We start from the raw sequence: 19,073 nt of genomic DNA on the forward strand, positions 1-19,073 counted from the left end.
AGTATTGACAGGTCCCTCCACACTATGTGATTCTTTGTTTTATTCCCACACAAATACCAGTTATTGTCATTCTTTTTAACTTGAGACGGCATCTCACTCTGTCCCCCAGGCTTGAGTGCAGTGGTGCAATCACGGCTCACTGCCGCCGTGACCTCCTGGGCTCCAGTGAGCCTCCCACCTCAGCCTCCCAAGTAGCTGGGACTCCAGGTGTGCACCACCATGCCCTCCTAATTTTTCTTTCTTATTTTTTTTTTGTAGAGACATGTTTTTGCCATGTTTCCCAGGCTGATCTCAAACTCCTGAGCTCAAGCAATCCTCCTGCCTCAGCCTGCCAAAGTGCTGGGGTGACGGGCATGAGCCACCACACCTGAGCAGTTTTTATTTCTTATTTTTCAGTCTGAGCATATAAAACATCTCATTTTAGTTGCATTTCCCAGCTTCAGGAAGGCTGAGTATTTTGTGTGCGTTTATTGGTCATTTGCACATGTATTTCTGTGAACGGCGTGTTCACAGACGTTTTCCTTGTTTCCATGGGGTCGTTTTCTTATTAATGTCAGGGCACTCTTTACATGTGGGTCATACCCATGCTTGGCTTTACATACAGTGTTGAGGTTGCTTCTGGGCTGCTATGATCAGACCCTCCCCTGATCTCTAGGGCTGAGACCTGAGCTCATAGTGGTGGCCTTCTGGGTCTCCTGGGGATCACAGATGTCCAGCCCACACATGGGCACCTGTTGCCTGCCAATCTCATCTTGGGTGTGAAAGAACCACACGGAGCCTGAGATCCTCTGTGAATGTGTCGCTGCACTGGTACTGCCCTAAAGGCAGGGGTTGGCCAGGATGATTCTCAAAGCCCACCCGCCTTTCCTCTCCTGCTCTTACTGTGCCCAGGAAAAGCTCAGCTCCAGAGCAGGGAACCCGGCCTTGGAAGGGAGGTGGCACAGAGGCTTCCTGCCCTGACTGTGGTTGTCCGTGCCTCCCCCAAGGCCAAATTTGCCCTTCACCGCAGGGAGGTGCCTCATGGGCTCCCAGGGGTCCGATGGTAACAGCGTGGGGAAAGGGGTGTAGAAAGGAGAACCTCCAGCTCCCTGTCTCCGCTGAAGCCAGGTCATCTGTGCGTCGTTCATTCCTCTGTCCATCCAAATGGCTTAGCTAAGTTCCTGCTGCATACCAGGCACACACAGGGGCTCCTGATGCCACGGGGCCATTACCCTGTGGGAAAGAAGACTCACCATGTGGTTGCATATATTCACCACAGCCCGAGAAGGGGCAGCTCCTCTTCGGGAGGTTTTCGTGTTGGGGGTTTGCGTTTGCAACATAGTCAAATGGCTCAAGGGGAAGAGCTGACTGGCGTCTCTGCCCAACCCCTGTGCCGGGCTCCAGAGTGCTGCATACGGAGACCCTGCCCAGTGCCGCCCCCACTCACAGTGCCCGATGCACGTTTGAAGGAAGCTTCTCCTCGGGGGGTGCGGACATGCCTTGGGCCTCCATGTGTGCTCATCTCCCCCTCCCCCGCTAGCCAGTTCTCCTGGGACACTTGGAGTCCATTCTGTGACTTGCTGTAGGACAGACAGTGACCACCTGGGGCTGGCCTGGCCCAGGAGCTAGGCACAGAGGGACTCACCTCCTCAATTTGGGGTGGAGAGGCAGGGGTCATAATTGGAGCTGGGAGCCTTGGGGGACTGAGGAGAGGGTAGGCCTGTCATGTTGCTCCCCAGTTTCAAGGTCTGTCGTGAGCAGGAGGAAGTAGATTTGTCTCTTTTTGCTCAAAGGCAGAAACAGGACCTGTGGGTGAGGGTTCTAGGGAAACAGAACTTGGCCAGTCTAAGGAAGTCATGTGTCCAGCATGGCCCAGGAGGAGCAAGGACCCTGCCCCCCTTTGGCATTGTGGGGGACACCCACTGTGGCAGGCTGGCTGTGTACCCCTCACAGCCAAAGCCTAACCTCCCACACATGTGAGTGGGCCTTTACTTGGAAATAGGGTCTTTGTCATCAAGTTAAAGTGAGGTGGGCCCTAAATCCAATGGCTGGTGCCCTTCTAAAAAGAGGGGAGGATGGACGTTCAGGAGAGGGCACATGAGGATGGAGGCAGAGCTGGGAGTGATGCGGCCACAAGCCAAGTGCACTGAGCACCGCTGGTAACACCAGGGGAAAGGGAAGACTTTCCCTGGCGTCTTTGGAGGAAGCACGGCACTCCCTGCACCTTGATTTCAGACCCTGGCCTCCAGAACTGAGAGGATAAATGTGTGTTGCTTTCAGCCAGCAAGTTTGTGGTGATTTGTTACAGCAGCCACGCATCATACACATACCTGCCAAACAGGTCCCTGTCCTGCTTCCCGGCTCCATTAGAGGATGGATGATATAGTGTGGGACTCTGCAAAGTGCTAATCCAGGATGGGGCATGCCCTGTGGCTGGTTCCTTCAGTGGGAAAGCACCGGTGGCTGAGGAGGCCCAAGGGTGACAGGCTTTCCATCAGGGCAGTGGATCACTGTTGGCAGGGCTGACGCAGCCAAGGTGGGTGTTTTTGGAGCTGTAATTAAACGGGGTCACTGGGCTGGCGGATCACAGATGCCCAGGCTTCCGCAGTGCTGCATTTCACTGGAACGCACATAACTGGGCCTGTGCAGGGCAAGACAAGGCACGTGTGACAGTGATTAGAACAATGGGGTGGGCTGGGTGTCGTGGCTCACACCTGTACTCCCAGTACTTTGGGAGGCCAAGGCAAGTGGATCATTTGAAGTCAGGAGTTTGAGACCAGCCTGGCCGACATGATGAAACACTGTATCTCCTAAAAATACAAAAATTAGCCAGGCAGTAGTGGCACATACCTGTAATCCCAGCTACTTGGGAGGCCGAGGCAGGGGAATCACTTGAGCCTGGGAGGCAGAAGTTGCAGTGAGCCGAGATCGTGCCACTGCACTCCAGTCTGGGCAACAGAGTCGGGGTGTCTGAGGCTGGACTGCCTGGCCATGGGGATTGCAGCTCTCCCTCCCTGGCCAGCTTAATTCTAGCCAGGAATGGAATTCAGGAGAGGGAAGGGAGAGTGGGCCTGTTGGTGCTTAGGAAGCTGTGGAGAGAGGGCCCCATGGAGATGACCCTGCTGCTGCTGGTCAGGGGCGGGGTGCAGTGGTTGGGGGTGCCGTGGAGGGGGCTTGTGACTGAGGGGGAACAGAGACCAACCCGTGGCCCCTCTCTGTGTGGACTCTTCCCACCCTGTTCCTTGGAGTAAGTGGCAGACGGTGGCCCTTCAAAATGCAGACAGCTCAGCGCTGCAGGCTTTCTGGGCATAGGGGACAGGTTATTCCTGTGTCAGAATGACCGTCGCCAACACAGGCAACCTTGCCTAGTTGGGCGTGCTGTGTCTTTGCGGGCTGGCTATCCTGAGCCCCCCAGAATGTGGTCTGGCCAGGCCCCCCAGCCATGCAGCTGACCTGCAAGCCCAGGAAACTTGGAGGGGCAGGCAGGCCCCTTCGACCCTGTGGGTCATCTGAGGGCCTCATTCATTTGGGGTGATTAGCTTGGACAACATGGGAGAAAGTAAAGGAGTCGGGAGCTTGGAGGCTGCGTCCCCTCATGACATTCTCCGAAGGGCAGGTAGGAGCGAGCTTTGCTGGAGAGAGGCCTTGCCGATGTGCTGACTTCCGGGACTCTCTGTCACCCTCCCTCTTCTCCTGACCTATGGGTGATCCCCAGATCCCACCAATGAGACAAAGTGTCTTTCGGGGAAGGGAGAACGGGAGCTGGCTTCTGTAAACAGCACTTGGCTTCTGAGAGGGGCCTTGGGGTGCTACCGTGGAGTTCCCGCTTCTAGCCCAAGGGGGAGGCCAACGCTGAGGGCAGCAGAGCAGGCAGGGGACTGGACCCGTGTCCTTGCGGCATAGAGAGGGAGGGGCTGAATCACTCGGCCCGCAGCTGCCACAGCCTGGACTTCCTGTCACGGGACTGGCACGCTTCCTTGTGGCTTCAGCAAGCTTGGGTCAGGTTTCTGTTGGTGCAGCTGAAGGCGTCCTGATTCAGCTGGGATTCCTCTGGGCGTGAGAGCTGCCCACACGGCAGCCCCCGAGAGCTGAGTCTCCCATGCTCCTCCCCTTAGCCCTCGTCTCTCTGGGCCCAGTCTCTGGGGCACTTGTCAAACGGACTTCCGAGGAGGGTGACCACCTCCTTCCGTCTCCATTTTGCACGTGGGAGGTGGGCGTTTTCCTGAGGGGCTTCCCTAAAGCACATTGAGAAGGAGACACGATGCGTGGCCAGTGATGTTTGACGAGCGTGATTTCATCTCCAGACGCCGCTGTTAGGTCGCGGTGGGTCCGGGGTGTCAATGGGTGTTCACTGTTGGTTCTACCCCCTGGGGCCACCCTCTTTCTTGGATTTGCTACCAAGCTTCAGGGACCAGTGGTGTGGAACAGCCTCTGGCTGTTTCCAAGGCTGGACTGGAGAGGGTGTGAGCCCCTCCAGGACCCGGGGACCACCTGGCAGACCCCACAGAGCTCCCATTTCATGCACGGGGGAAGCACCTCGCTCTCCCCAGAGCCGATGTGAGTCCTGTGGGACCCCCTTGGATTCAGATTCTAACCCCTCCTACCTCCCTCTGACGACTGCAGTCCTGCAGCCTCAGAAATATCGAGACAACATCCCACCTGCAGGGAGGGGCGGGCAGCCCTTCGGAACAGTGACTCCGGCTCCTCCTGAAGCCGTCACCAGCTACGGGCGACGAGGTGTCCTGTCTCAAGCCGGATGACATTTTGGTTTTTTGATATTGTAGAATTTTGACTAAAGAGAGACAACACGTTTGTTTACAAAGGGCCTTTTCATACTGAATGCTTCACCGCAAGTTTCCGTGTTGAGAAATTTCCTCTCCTGCCCTCAACTGTCCCTTGAGTAGCTGTTGTCTCATTCGGCCATTTAAAAATGCTGCTGTGGAAGCATACTTAATGATTTGGTAGGACATAGAGTTAAAAGGGAAAAAGTTAGAAAATGGAATGTACAGTATGATCCCACTTAGAACCCAAAATATACATTCTATGCATAGGAAAGTCTGGGAGTGTATATATGCTCAAAATTTTCACAGGAGTTATTTCGGGTTAGTGGGATTATGGGTTATTTTTATTTTCTTCTTTTTGCATATGTGTAGTTTCTAAATTTTCTACAGTGAATATGTATAACTTTTATAATAAGGAAAAAGTGATACCACAGATCTTTCTAGAGGCTGTTCAGACTGTCTGACCAGAGATGACCCAGGCTGCCCTCCCATGCTACAAAGCGCCCATGACCAGCCCCTGGACTCCCCAGCGGGGCCACATCCTGAGAACGTCCCCTTCCCCATCGCTGGGTATCGATGCCTCATGCTCAGGGGCCCCTTGCTGTGCAGAGCTGATGCTGGTTTTTGTTAGGGTTGAAGTAATGGAAATGCTTTTCAGAAAACTCCCCCAGTTGGCCAGGAGAGAAAGAAACAGTCATGGTGGAGCCCGGAGGCCCCGCCCCGGCAGGTGCAGACCGTGCTGAGCACGGAGCCATGGGTTTTATGTTGAGCACAGAGGGGTGGGTTTTAATGGCCACCCTCGATGGCAATGTCACCATCCCTGTTCTGCTGCCACTAGCCAATGGGCATGGCCAGGTGCAGCCTTGGGAGGATTTTCGAGGTCAGCAGAATCACACACATACCTGCTGAGAGCAGTTTCGGCAGGGGCCGCCCCTTCTCCGACACGCAGCGTGCATGAATGCACACACTCACACACACGTGTGGAAAGAGTCACGGGGCAGGAATCGGTACCTGTGGCCTTGCTTGTGTCCCAGGATTCTAGAAGGTTACTGCCCTGGCAACGTGAGGGCAGCAAGGCCAAGACTCTGTGCCCCATGCCCCCTTTCCACCCTTGTCAAGAGTGGGGACAGAGGCAGGGGCCCTGGCTGCTCCTTCCTGAAGAGCGAGCTCCGTATGGTGGCATCCGTGGCTCCCAGCCTGGAGCGTGGACCTCCACTGTGACTGAGGTTACTTCCACTCCTCCGGCCTCCCAAATGTGGCCCCTGCCCTGTCCACTCACCTTGGATCTGACCCTTTCTGTCCATCTCTGCAGCCACTGCACCGTCATCAGCTCTGGCTGAGCCTCCCTGCCTACAACCTGTTTCCTCCTCTGTCCGAAACCAGAGGCTTCTCTGCAGTGCAGATGAGCTCACCTGGGCCCCACCTCAGCCCCTCTGTGCTGCCCCGGGCCCTGCATGGAGTCCCAGCCTGGAGCTGGCTGGCCTCGGGCCAATACTCTTCTGCCTTTAGGAGCTGCATGGGATAATGTGTACAAAGGGGAAACTGAGCCTTACTCTTCCTCCTCCCCCCTCCCCTTTCCAGGGCAGTTATTCACACTCAGATCCTTTGCCCTGAGGACAACTTTGTGAAGTCAGGTGAGAGGTTCCAGCGTAATTCTGGTGCTGCCACCTAAGAAGAAATTAAGCCAAGATCTAAAAGAATCCCCACACGTGGCAGGGGGTCATCTGTATTCAGGTCTGCCTCACTTTGTGGGAACCTGAGCCCCTAACATGCACAGCAGAATCTGGGCTCAAGGGTCCACACCCCTGGAGGACCCTCCCCGGCAGCAGCCAGCCCCTCTGGCAGGGTTTGCTGCAGCCGGCACTGTCCGGCCTGCTGTGTGCTGAGCGGTGGTCAGTGGCCTGGCGGTCAGCTGTGAGAGATGCGTCCCCGATGAAGGTGAGTCATGGAGAATGTGATTGATTTGCCCAAATTGCTTGGACACAGATTTTCAGGAACCCATCCGGGCTTGATGAGAGGTAGAGCTCTTTCGATTCTAGATTCCCAGGGAGCTTATGTTCTGGGGAAACTGGGTGCGTTTGCTGCCAAAAAGGGCTTTATTTTTAGCTAAATGTGAGAAGGAGAGGAGGGTCCCCTTGGGAGGCGGCCAAGGCTGGCGTTGGGACTGGCCTTAGAGGGGCCCATTACTGTCTTACTTTTGGGAAAGGTTTTCCCTTCTACAGGCAGCGACGTGGGCTGAGATGTGAGGGCCTGGCCACCGGTGGGTTATTCCGCCTCCCCCGTGAACTCAGATGAATACCAGAAGCAGCCAGCCAGCACGCGTTCTAAATTTACAGGGCGCTTGTCCTTCACTGGCTGCCGAAAAGTGAAGCTGCTCGGATGCTGAGAACGCTCAGCCGCCAAGCCGCCTGGGCCCACCTGCTGGCCGGGGCCGCCCTCGTCCGCACACGCAGCCAGCATCCTCATGCCCACCTGGGGCCTCCGGGCAGCGAGCAGAGGCTGACGGGGAGGGTGGGCACCTGCACTGCAGACCCTCCTGGGATGGCGGCAGGAGCCCCTCCCCCATGGGTGAGCACAGTCTATGTGGGGCTGAGAAGTGGGGTCTGGGGACTTGGGAGTGACAGCGGGGATTCTCCGTGCAGTACCTCCCGGGAAGGAGTCTGCCTGTGCTTCTTCCGAGGAGAAAGGGGGCAGGCTCTGCGTGGATGATTGTTAAGTCCTGAGCCTGGAGCAGCCCCTGGACTGGGGGCAAAGCCCCACTGACCTTAGGACAGAGGTCCGAGAATGCCACCAGTCCACAGTATGACTCCACCACGTTCATCGTGGCTGCCTTCCTGCTGCACGGCACAGCCATGTGGCTCTGACAGGCTGAGACTGTCTAACCGGCCAGGCCTGGAATATTTGCAATGTGAATTACTCAGAATCCACTGCTGCAAATAGACCCCGTTACCAGTGTAGACGGCCTTCTCGGAGCTGCTCTGGAAGCTCCCGGAGGCTCTGTCCTCGGTGGTAGGCACCTCCCCAGAAGATCATGCTGTGGTGATGATCCCGGCTGGGCTTGCTCATGGCTTCTCCAGCCCCCTGCGGGCGCCTGGGACTGCAGCAGAGGCTCACTCGTCTCTGAAGCCTCAGGGCCTACACAGGCTGGCGCCGATCGTGGGAATTGCTGGGGCGGTCATCCTCCACTCTGGTGTCTGTGGTCTGGCATGCAGGGCTGGGCTGCCTCTTGGTGCTGAATTTCGTGATGGATTCCATCACAGCCTCAAAGGAAGCTACCGTCAGTTGGCCCGACTGATGAGCTGTCGGGCGAGCTGTCACTGAGCCCAGGCTGCGGCACAAAGGTGGAGGAGGCAGGGCTCTACGCCGTGCGCATTTCATACTCTGTGGCAGGTCCTGGGGAGAATGCTCTGCTGGTGGATGGGGCTACGTGTGGGGGATTTATTCGCTGAGGGCCGAGGGCCAGGGTGATGAGGACAATTCTGCCGCTCCATGGTACCATCGCTGCTTTGAAAAACAGCTTTAAAATGATAAGAGAGCAGGTGCCTCACTCCAGCTTGGCCCCTGCGAAGTCCACTCTCTCCGTGGTGCGCTGCTGGAGACTTTCTCCAGGGCAAGCACGAAGAGAACCCACCTGCCGGTCCCGCCTCTCCGTGGGCTGTGCTCTGTGCTGCCCAATCTCATTTAAAACACCCTCCCACCCAGGCTTTGTAGGAGTCCAGGCTGGCTCCGCCGCGGCAGGGATGACTTGGATTGGGTGGAGGTCGGCGAACTTCTGTCAAGGGCCGGGTTGTAAATACTCCAGGCACCTGGCCGGCCAGAAGGTCTCAGCCTTTCAGAGCCACGTGGCTGAATGAACTCTAGCAAGCATGGATGAGCCATGGATGAATTCTAGTAAGCATGCTGGGTCCCAGAAGCACGTTGTTCACAAGCATAGGCGGGGAGCTGGGGGAGCTGTGGGGGTCTGGGGAGCTGATGGGGAGGCGGTCGGGGGAGCTGGGGGAGCCAAGGGGGTGGGTTGGGGGAGCTGGGGAGTGGGGGGCATTGGGGGAGCCGAGGGAGTGGGGTGGGGGGAGCTAGGGGAATCGAGGGAGCTGGGGGAGCCATGGGGGTCTGGGGAGCCGGGGGGTTCAGGGAAGCTGGGGGAGCTGGGGGTTCGGGGGAGCTGGGAGAGCCAGGGGGGTAGGTTGGGGGAGCTGGGGAATGGGGGGCGTTGGGGGAGCCATGGGAGAAGGGTGTGGGGAGCTGGGGGAACCGAAGGAGCCGGGGGAGCTGGGCTTGGCCCTGGCGGGAGTTTGCCAGCCCGTTCTAGAGCCTCAGGGGACACGGACAGTATGAGTGGTGCCCTCGACCCTTCCTTCCTCACTTTTCCTCCTTCCTCCACATTCCACTCTTCCTTGGTTCCTCTGACCGGGAGCACGCCCAGACCCCAGCGTCACCTCCGTGCTGTCCTCAGGGTAGCCACAGCCGTTCTCCCTCTGTCACAGACGTGTGTCCTCTACCCCCTTGACCTCACACAAGCATCCTCCTCCTTTTCAGAGCCCCGGCGGAGCCCACGTGCTTCCTCACTGCAGGGTCAACCACCTCCCGCCCGCCCGGGGCACCATGCTGCTGGCCAGCCGGCCCGCCCCCGCTTCAGCCACACATCCCACTCCCACACCCCAGTCTCCCTCCGTCTGCTGTGAGCCACGCAGCTGGTTCCATGGAGGTTTGAAAACATAGGATTAGAAGAGATAGTTCTCTCTAAACGCTTCCTCCTAGAAAGTCAAACCCTGTCTTCTGGAGCTTCAGGATCGGGTGATGCGGTGATGGGTAGGCCTTTGCTGGGCTTTGCAGCCTATTGTCAAAATAAAAAAATGCCCGTCACCTTTTGTTTTGAAATAACTATAGACTCATAGAAAGTTGCAAAAGTGCCTGGAATCCTGGGTACCCTTCACCAGAGAAAGCAGCTTCGGGAAGGGGAATGTAAGTGTCCTTCAGCTGTTAAATGAGGTCTCAAGAGATAACACCCTTTCACGTGGAGGTGTGTTTCCCTGTCCCCAACTCTACCTGCGGCTGTGCTGCTACCTGGGGACAGTTCCTTGACACTCTGCCTTCATTCTGTCAAATATTTTTTGAGCACGTATCCTGAGGCCCTGAAGCGGGAACTGAGGGGCAGTGGGAAGTGAAGATGGACAGACGGACAGGTGCTGTCCTGGTCACCCTGCGCCTGTGAGATGGAGGTGCTGCTGGGCGGCCATCCCCTGCGAGCGGAGGGTGTTGGCAGGGCTGTGGTCCCTCTGAAGCCTCTAGGGGAGAGTCCTCCCTCACCTCTTCCTGGCTTTGGTGGCTCCCAGCAGCCCCCAGTGCTCCGTGGCTGTGGCTGCCCCCTCCAGCCTCTGCCTCCTTTTCACATGGCCTTCTCCCCTGCATGTGTCTCTGCCTCCCCTCCTCTCCTTGGGACCACACCAGGCCTGATGGATGGAGGGCCCACCCCGCTCCAAAATGACCTCCTCTTAACTTCCGCCTCAATTACACCTGCAGAGACTTGGTCTCCCAGTAAGCTCCTACTCAGAGGCACCAGGGGTTAGGGCTTTGACATGTCTTTTTTTTCGGTGGGGGGCACCGTTCAATCCACAGCAAGCCCTGACCCGGCAGGAAGAGGGGCGCATTAAGGAGCAGAGAGGGCAAGGACCCGGTCGGCCCCTCTGCTGAGACCCCGAGCCGCCTCCCCCTGTTTGCCCGGGAGCCCCTCCCGGCTGCTTTCCCGCGGAGAGGCAGCAACAGGCACACTCTCCTATTATTGTGGCTGCCAGCACTCCAGGACCAACTGGGTTTACAAAAATAAAGTGGCATCATCTGCTGCCTGTACCGCATTCCCTCAAACAGGTTATGAAGGGGAAGTGGGGGATATCGGAAGCAGATGGAGGAGCCCTTGATTTGCATAAGGAGCCATTTTCATGGCTCAGAAGCCTCCGTGGAGGGAATAACGTATAGAAATACACATGCGTGAACCCTGGGTTGGGAAACAGAGGCGCACCAATCAGCCACTAAAATAGACACGAGAGAGACAAAGCTGGTGGGGGAGGGAGTTGGCCGGGAGAGGGTACGAAGCCCATGGCGTCGCCGGAGCACAGAAGTACCAGGCACAGCTGTGGAGCCACGCTCCCCGGGTTCTTTTTTAGTGCTGAGATTTCAACGCCAGTGGATCTTCTACATGCAATGGCAGGATGGGTATTTCCAAGAAGACCTGGCTTTTCTTCTCTCTCCCAGAAGGGCAGCTGGAGAAAGAAAAGAAAGAAAAGGAAGGGCTTAGCTTCCAGCCAGCTGCATTGAAGCTCCTGGCAGGGAAGAGGTGGCGGGCACACTCTGCGTCCCCAGGTGCAGACGGGAGACCAAGCAGAGCTAAAAGATTCTCCTTTGTCTGGGCGGGTGGCAGGGAGGTTCTTCTGTGCCTAGAGGCAGAAGTAGCCCAGAGCAGCGGGGAGAGAAGATGGGACCCAGCCAGGAGGGCAGAGGTGGAGCTCAGGCTGCCCAGGGTGGGGACAGAGGCAGACGTCTGACCTGGGGGATTGGCCACTGGTGATGGGGCTGGCAGGTGACTTGTGACTCTCCCAGCCATAGGGTCCTTCTATGTCTGGTTGCCACGTAGCCCCCAGCCTGGCTGGCCGCAGAGCTAAGAGCAGGAGGGAGCTGACCGGGCGTCACACGACGGTTTTGTTCCAAACCCTCTCATACGCTCAGTTCCCTCACCCAAAGTAGGTATGAGGGGAAGGTGCACGGTGAGTCAGTGTACAAAACCCTCCGCGGAGACCGAGGCCTGGCTTGTCTGCACACGCCATGATCCTTTAATCTCCACATGTCGGGCAGTGGAACTGAGTGCCCGTGTCCATTTTACATTCAGCCGCCAGGGCTTGGTTTGCTCAGGATGGCGGTGCCCTTCCCCTAGTGCCTTTGTGGTTTTCCCCTTTGCCAACCCTACTATCCTCTGCTCCGACCCCTTGCTGCCAATCACGGTGATTCCTATCTTATGACCTGGTCTGAGGGTGGCTCCGGGGACCACTCGGGGCACTTAGGTCACTGTCCCGACCTCACTCTTTGTCAGTGCTTGTCAGTGGGGGAGACGGAGCCTTGCAGAAATTCCCTAGGATTTAGGATTGTGTGATAGGTGACAAAATGCATGGTCACCATCCTGGGTTCTCTTCTCTTTTGGGAAGGAAGCCAGTCCCATTTCGTAGATGAAGCTGGCTTCACCATGAGCACGTGGGGGCTGCCCCTGCGTGGCCCCTCCAGGTGGGGTTCATGGCTGCTCTGGCCAACCCTCCATGGGTGACCACCCGGGAGTCGCACTCCCCCCGTGGTGGGGCCACACGACTTGCCAGCTCTCCCTGAGGGATGGTGAGTGGCAGTGCTGGTGTCACCTCTGGGTAGAGTGACCAAGTGCTGGCTGCAGGGACTTCCTTTCCTGGCTCAGTTCTCTGTGTGGTGGCAGGGTGGTGTCGGTGCCCCTGGTGTACCCCAACCTGAAAGCAGCCTAGAGGCAAACACTTGAGCTGCAGCAGAGCTGATGGCCATCGGGTGTGGTGGCGGCTCGTCTCCGCAGCCAGCTCGTCCAGGTCAGTGATTCCCATCCGGGGTCAGGGGTTCCAGCATTTTTCCAGTTATCATAAGAGCTGGGTTGAAATTCTAAAGAAAAAATAAGTTTTGATCTCTTTTGAATTAACATGTACTCATAGAATATATATTTAAACAGGGAAGCAACTTTCCTCCACAAAAATCCAAGCTTAGAAAAGTAGATGATGGTGATTAGAATTATAATTTACTTCCCAAGAAATTCCAGCAATGTTCCTTTAGACACTGAGCTCCTGGCAAGCCTGACAACTTCAATTTGATTATGTGTATGTGATTATAGAAACTTTATAGACGTGCAGGTAATTCTGGAATGGGGGTGAGAGAGAGTGCAGTGTTGCAGAAATCTGGCTGATACTGGCAGCTGGCCCCTCTGGAAAGACTGGGAAGCATTTCCAGGGAATGAAGACAGCAGTCTTTCTCACTTTTTGGTAAACTCACCTGTAACTTGGCAACTCCATGGAATGAGAGCAGGAGGCCCTGGCCTCTGGCTTACTCTTTTTTGGGAAACTGGTGATTCTTGCCCCCTGATGTGCCTGTGGTGCTTTAGTTTATGGCAGGGTTGTCAACTAGGGGGTGATTTTGCCCCCGGGGGACATTTGGCAATGTCTAGAGACATCTTCCATTTTTCCAGTGGGGGGTGGAGTGCTCCTGGAATTCAGCAGGAGGGGCCAAGGGACGCCGCTCCACACCTTACAATGCACAGGTTGGCCCCACAACCAGGAGTGAATGCTCCCACCCCAAATGTCAACAGTGCTGAACTCTGGTTTTCAGGGCATCCTGAAAGATTGGGAGGCGTGGTTGGGCTCATTCTATACCAGAGCCCATGAGGGTGATATGCTTTGAGGAACATGGCAGGGCGCTTACTGTCTGACGGTGGATAATGTACAAGAATCCTTGTTAGCCAACTATGGAATCGTGGAGAACTTAAGCACTCGTAGGACAGAGTAAAGCAGGGCCTGGGGAGATTTGGCTTGGACCCACCCAGGATGCTGTGTTTGAGGCACTATGCAAACCGGGGCTCCCTTCACACCTGCTGTGGGGCAGAGGCATGTACATGTGGCTTGGACCCACTCCTGACGCCGTGTTTGAGGAGCTGTGTGAACGAGGGCTTCCTTACCGTGGGGCAAGGGCATGTGCTGGAAGATGCCGTGCCTATGCCTGCTCCATGCTCCCGGCCCGGCTGGGGCAGCAGGATTTAACCCCTGGTTCTAGACGTTGCTAGGGGAGAGAGGAAAGAGCTTTCACAACCTGAAGCTGGCATCCTAGGAGGGGGCTGCTGCCTCAGGTTCAAGGTAGTCACCTGGCGGTGAAATCCCAGAGCCAGCCTAAATGCCCACTGTGAGAGTGAAGGTGTGTTTTTTTGTGGGTGTTTTTCCTCTTTAAAACCATCAGGAGGTCGCCTCTGTTAAGCTAGGGGAGGAGAGGTCTCCATTAAGCTCCTGTGAAGCTATTTGCATGCGTTAATGCTGATACAGAGTGTTTGTAAATACGGGCTCCAGGGAAGGGCTCTGAACCCGCAGTGTGCCTGCTGTGTGTTGGTGAGCCGGCCCAGACATTGTTGTCTGCAATACCCTTCCACCTAACTCATTTTTTCAAATCCAAATGAGGAGCAGGATTATTTTATTTTCAGAACTCTCTGTGAACCTGGGGTCCTATCTCAGGAGGAAAACTCAAAGGTCCCCAGTTGTAGAATGGGGGACTTCAAAGGGACCTTAGGGACTATTCAGCCAACTCCCTGGCTTTAACATGGGTAAACTGAGGGTCAGAAGGGAAGAGCAACGAAGGGGTCATTAGGGCAGGATGGAAACCTGAACCTCCTTCACTCGAGGCTGTGAAGGTCTGGCCACGTTTTCCAGTGCCACCGAGGTGGCCACGAGGAGTGACATACCGGGTATGGAGAGGCTGTGGGGGATGAAGTGTTAGGATGCTGAGCTCTTGTCTACCTTCTGAAATCGAGGACCACTCAAAATCGGCTGGTTGGTTTAGAAAGTTTGCCTTTTATTCGTTTTGCGTGTTATCACCTTGTGTTTAATTTGTGTGTTTGCCTGTCTCCTGCCCCACGTGGTTGTGTGTCCTGAGGGCAGGCGGCTCGCCTTGCCCCTCACTGGAACCCTGGCACCTGAGCCTTCATCTGCGGCTCCACCAGGCTCAGGAACTCTGTGTCCATGACCGATAGGACCCTTGGTCACATCCTCTCTTTGTCTCACCAGGGGCCACAGAACTCAAAATAGAGAGAAACTCGCCACTGGGAACTCGGGTCTTTTCACCGTGAGGGATGTGAGGAGAGTGACGGAGGCTTCCATGTCAACACGTCGGCGATGTGTCTAGAGCACAGAAGGGCCTCTCCTTCCTCCAACCCGTTTCCTGCCCTGTGAACACTTAAAACACAGTGGGGTTTGGTGGTAACTGGTGACATTTAGGCAAGTTCAGTTCCATACTTGAGCTGTTTAAACTTTGCTTTTCAGATTGTGATAAAATATACATCACAGAAGATTTGCCGTCGTAGCCATTTAAAAGTCAGTGGGATTAAGCACATTCACATTGTCACACAGCTAACAGCACCCCCAACTCCAGAACTTTCCATCCTCCCAGACTGAACGTCTGTCCCCTGGAAACAGCAGTGCCCTGATCCTCCAGCCCCCCAGCCCCTGGCAACCTCCATTCTTCTTTCTGTCCTTATGGATTTGGCTATTCTGGGAACCTCATAATCACTGGAATCTATGGGATTGTCCTTTTCTGCCTGGTTGATTTCACTCAGCATAATGTCCTCAGGTCTGTCCCTGTTGTAGCCTGTGTCAGAACTTTCTTGCTTTTTTTTTTTTTTTTTTTGCTGAGATGGCTTCTTGCTCTGTCACCCAGGCTAGAGTGCAGTGGAACAATCTCAGCTCACTGCAACCTCCACTCCCAGGTTCAGGTGATTCTCCTGCCTCAGCCTCCCAAGTAGCTGGGATTACAGGCTCCCGCCACCACACCCAGCTAACTTTTGTATTTTTAGTAGAGACAGGGTTTCACCATGTCGGCCAGGCTCAAACTTCTGACCTCGGGTAATCTGCCCACTTTGGCCTCCCAAAGTGCTGGGATTACGGGCATGAGCCACTGCGCCCGGCCCTCTTTGGATGAGACGTGATATTCCTGAGGTGAATCTCATATCCTCTTGGGGGAGAGGCTGTGGTGTGTGTATGTGTGTGTGTGTGTTGTGTGAGAAGACTCTAAAGATGATACTGTCTTAATACAACTAAGGATCTCTCAAGCACCCAAATGTACCCTGAAAATAGTTGGAGTTGGGGAAAAGTTAGCTCAGGGGTGGTGTGGAGTGGGGATGGCCCCTTGCGGCTCCAGCCCTGCTGCTGGCAGGAGAGTTTCTGTATCTGGAAGTAAGTTTGGGGAACTCCAGCTCCTGAGGATGGTGTTTGAGGAGGGAGAGAGTCTCTAGAGACTGGTGGACTTGAGGCTCGGGGTGCCTTTAGGAAGACAGCACGACACAGGGCCTCTGGGCCAGAGCAGTTTCTAGAAAAATAATGGCAGGGAACATTCTAGAAAAACAGCACCAGAGAACCAGCTCCTCAAGGGTGGAGACTTAGAGAGTAGGGAGCTGTTCGGGGGAAGGGGGTCACAGTGCCATGAAAACAGGTTTTCAGCACTGGAAGCAACCACACATTTTAGGAACATTTTCAGTTGCCTGAGTTTTTCCGGGGTCTCCCCTCCATGTGGGCTGCACTGATCCCAGATTCCGCTGGGTGGAGGTCAGCCCGTCGCCGGCGCCGGGAGCAGCAGCATGGCCCTCCTTTGCCACTTACTCTGGCCCTGAGTCCTGAGCCACTGACTTCACTGAAAAATTCCCACATCTACTTCACTGGCAATGGACCTGAGTTTGGTTGCACAATTATCTAGGACTTTCAATGACCTGAGATAAAATTTATTTAGCAAAAAAGTACCTTAAGAATATATATGTGCATGTGTGACTGTGTGTTTCTGTGTGTCTACACTTGTCTGTGTGTGCGTCTATGTGTCTGTGCATGTATATGTGTGTGTGCCTGTGTGAGTGTATGAGTGTGTCTCTGTGTGTGTCTGAATGTGTGTTTGTGTGTGTCTGTGTCTGAGTGTGTGTGTGTCCGAGTGTGTGTGTCTGAATGTGATTGTGTGTGTGTCTGTGTGTCTGAATGTGAGTGTGTGTGTCTGAGTGTGAGTGTGTCTGAATGTGAGTGTGTATGAGTGTGTGGCTGTGTGTGTCTGAGTGTGTGTCTGAATGTGTGTCTGTGTCTGTGAGTGTGTATCTGAGTATGAGTGTGTATGTGTGTGTCTGAGTGTGAGTGTGTGTGTCTGAATATGTGTCTGTGTGTGTGTCTGAATGTGAGTGTGTGTGTCTGAGTGTGAGTGTGTGTGTGTCTGAATGTGAGTGTGTCTGTGTCTGTGTGTGTGTCTGAATGTGTCTGTGTCTGTGTCTGAGTGTGTGTGTGTGTGTCTGTGTATGAGTGTGTATCTGTGTGTGTGTCTGTGTGTGAGTGTGTAAGTGTGTGTCTGAGTGTGTGTGCCTGTATGCACTGGTGTTTTGCTGTGGTTGCTGAGCAGCAGGTCCCCGGCTTCTCCCGGTGTAAGGGTGACAAGCTGTGTCCCTCATGTCTGTGGGCACCTCCCACACAGCCAGGAGAGGCTCTGGCAGCAGGGCCCGGACTGGCTTCCCCCATGTGCTCCCTGCTCGGAAGGCTTGTGCTTGGCGCAGTGCTCTGCTGTCACCATTGTGAGATTCAAACAAGGGCCTCCCAGTTGCATTTTGCTCTGAGGCCTATAATTTGTGTAGCCGGATCTGGTGAGGACCTCTTGCAGCATGGGGCAACTTCAAATAGAAGCTGGTCTGGAAGCCATGTGCAAGTGTGTCTGCTGGGGGAGGATGTGCGTGGCAGCTGGCCAGCTGGGAGGGCTCAAGGCACTCTTTCCCTACAGCCCTGGAGGGGAGCCCAGCACGAACCCACCCTCGTGCTCTGCCAGCCTGAATCCCCATGGCAGGTGCTGGCCTCTTGGCGGCATGGTGCCGGCTGCCCCCAGGCCGAGGTGCCAGGCTTAGGCGGCTGAGGACATTAATCACTTCTAGACCTTTGGCCCCGTGCGTGAGGCAGGGCAGAGGGAGGCGGCTGGTGGGCCGGTGGCGGGGAGCAAGCCATGTGGGAACATGTGCGTCTGGGTGTGGGAGTATGGGCTGGGGTTTTAATGAGCATCCTGTGTTCCTGGCACCTGCCCCCTGGACCCTGGCACGTGCATGCAGGAGGGCAGCTTGCCCGGCTGCGGCTCCCGGCTGCTCCCTGCCTCAGCCCAACATGCTCCTTCTAAGCCTCGCTGCTGTCCCCAGAGACACGGGTTGGCAGCCGCCCTGCACGTCCCCAATCTCTGGCTGACGGGAGCAGCCTGTGCCCCACCCCTGCCGCCTCCCGCTCAGCTGCCTCATCACCTGCTTGGCCAGCCTGGGGCGTTGTCACTCTGCCACCCGCTGACACGCTGCCTGGCAAGCCCTGCTCCACAGGGGAGGCTGGGAGGGGCTGGCCTTGTCCCAGGGAGGGGCACTGGTCCCGGCCCCCTCCCCCATGGAGCTGCGTGGCTTGAGTGATTCACTCAAGCCTGGGCCTTGGTGTCCTCAACAACACAGGGAGACCTGGCTTGGTGACTTTCCACATGCTTTGTGGACCACTGAGGTTCAGGGCTGCTAGAAGGAACCAATGCTCAGCACAGCCACCATCCTCATGGTGACAGTTTATTCCCGTGAATGGATGCAGATGAAAACAGGCCATGGGGAGCAGTGCAGAGGCTGGGCAGGGCCTTGGGGACGAGCCTGGAGCTCCGCTGCTCCTCCCGCAGCAGGGATGTGGGGTGGCACACAGTCAGGGTTGTTCACCCCAGCCCTGGTGTCCAGAGTTTTACTGGGTCTCAGGCACGGAGACGTGACTGACCACTCAGGACTGACCTCAATCTCCAGCCACTCCAGGGGTCAAGCTGAGATGGCGTGACCCGAGGTAAACAGGGGTGCTCTTTCAGGCAGTACACTCACTCAAGGGCTTCGGGGTGACCTCCCAGGAACTAGGGACAAGAGCCAAACCTTCTGGGCAAGACTGATGCTTGGCAGTGTGATGATGCTGTCATTCTGACCGCGTGGACAGGACGGGTAAAGGGGAGGGAACCGGTGGGGAGGCCGTCTCCTCTCAGCAGGGAAGGAGGCTGTGGCGCCCTCCCTCTTGAGGGGCTCTGTTCCCTGTGCCCATCCTGATCCTGGCTAGCTCGGGCCCACCTCTGAGATGGATGGGCTGCAAAGCCAGGGCCATTCCAGGGCCAGAGGGCTTAGGACCTGCAGGACACGCCTTTGCATGCTGTCACCTGCAGGTCTCTTGCTCTGCTTCCTTGAGAGCGAAGGCAGGAGGACTCTGTGGGGTGTGCAAGCCCTGTGGGGGGTGGGGTGTGTGGGCTCCCAGGGACCGCCCCATCTGCCAAGAGGGCTGCCCGCCCTTCGGGAGAGAAGCGGAATAGAAGCTGGCCTGTGTTTCTTCCGAGTTTTATGCTGAGTTCAAAGCTCAGGCTTCCCCAGCTCCCCAGCTGCTTGGTTTTCCTCCGGAGCATGTTTCTGGGGCCCGGTGCCCCCAGGCCTTAGGGGGACCTGCCAGTCCGGGGCTTTTCCTGGTGCTTCCTGTGATGGCTGGCCCCAGCCGCCTCGGCCCTCCCTTC

General features: G+C 56.1%; 1 protein-coding gene across 7 annotated transcripts in view; it reads left to right on the forward strand.

The window, feature by feature from the left end:
* The window catches only part of RBFOX3 (RNA binding fox-1 homolog 3), a 512,287-nt gene that overhangs the window by 70,937 nt on the left and 422,277 nt on the right, over positions 1–19,073 (forward strand). The gene's annotated exons all lie outside the window — the stretch shown is intronic.

The sequence above is a fragment of the Sapajus apella genome, unplaced genomic scaffold, assembly GCF_009761245.1.
Source record: "Sapajus apella isolate SASKATOON/1434 unplaced genomic scaffold, GSC_monkey_1.0 scaffold48, whole genome shotgun sequence".
NCBI classification, from domain to species: Eukaryota; Metazoa; Chordata; class Mammalia; order Primates; family Cebidae; genus Sapajus; species Sapajus apella.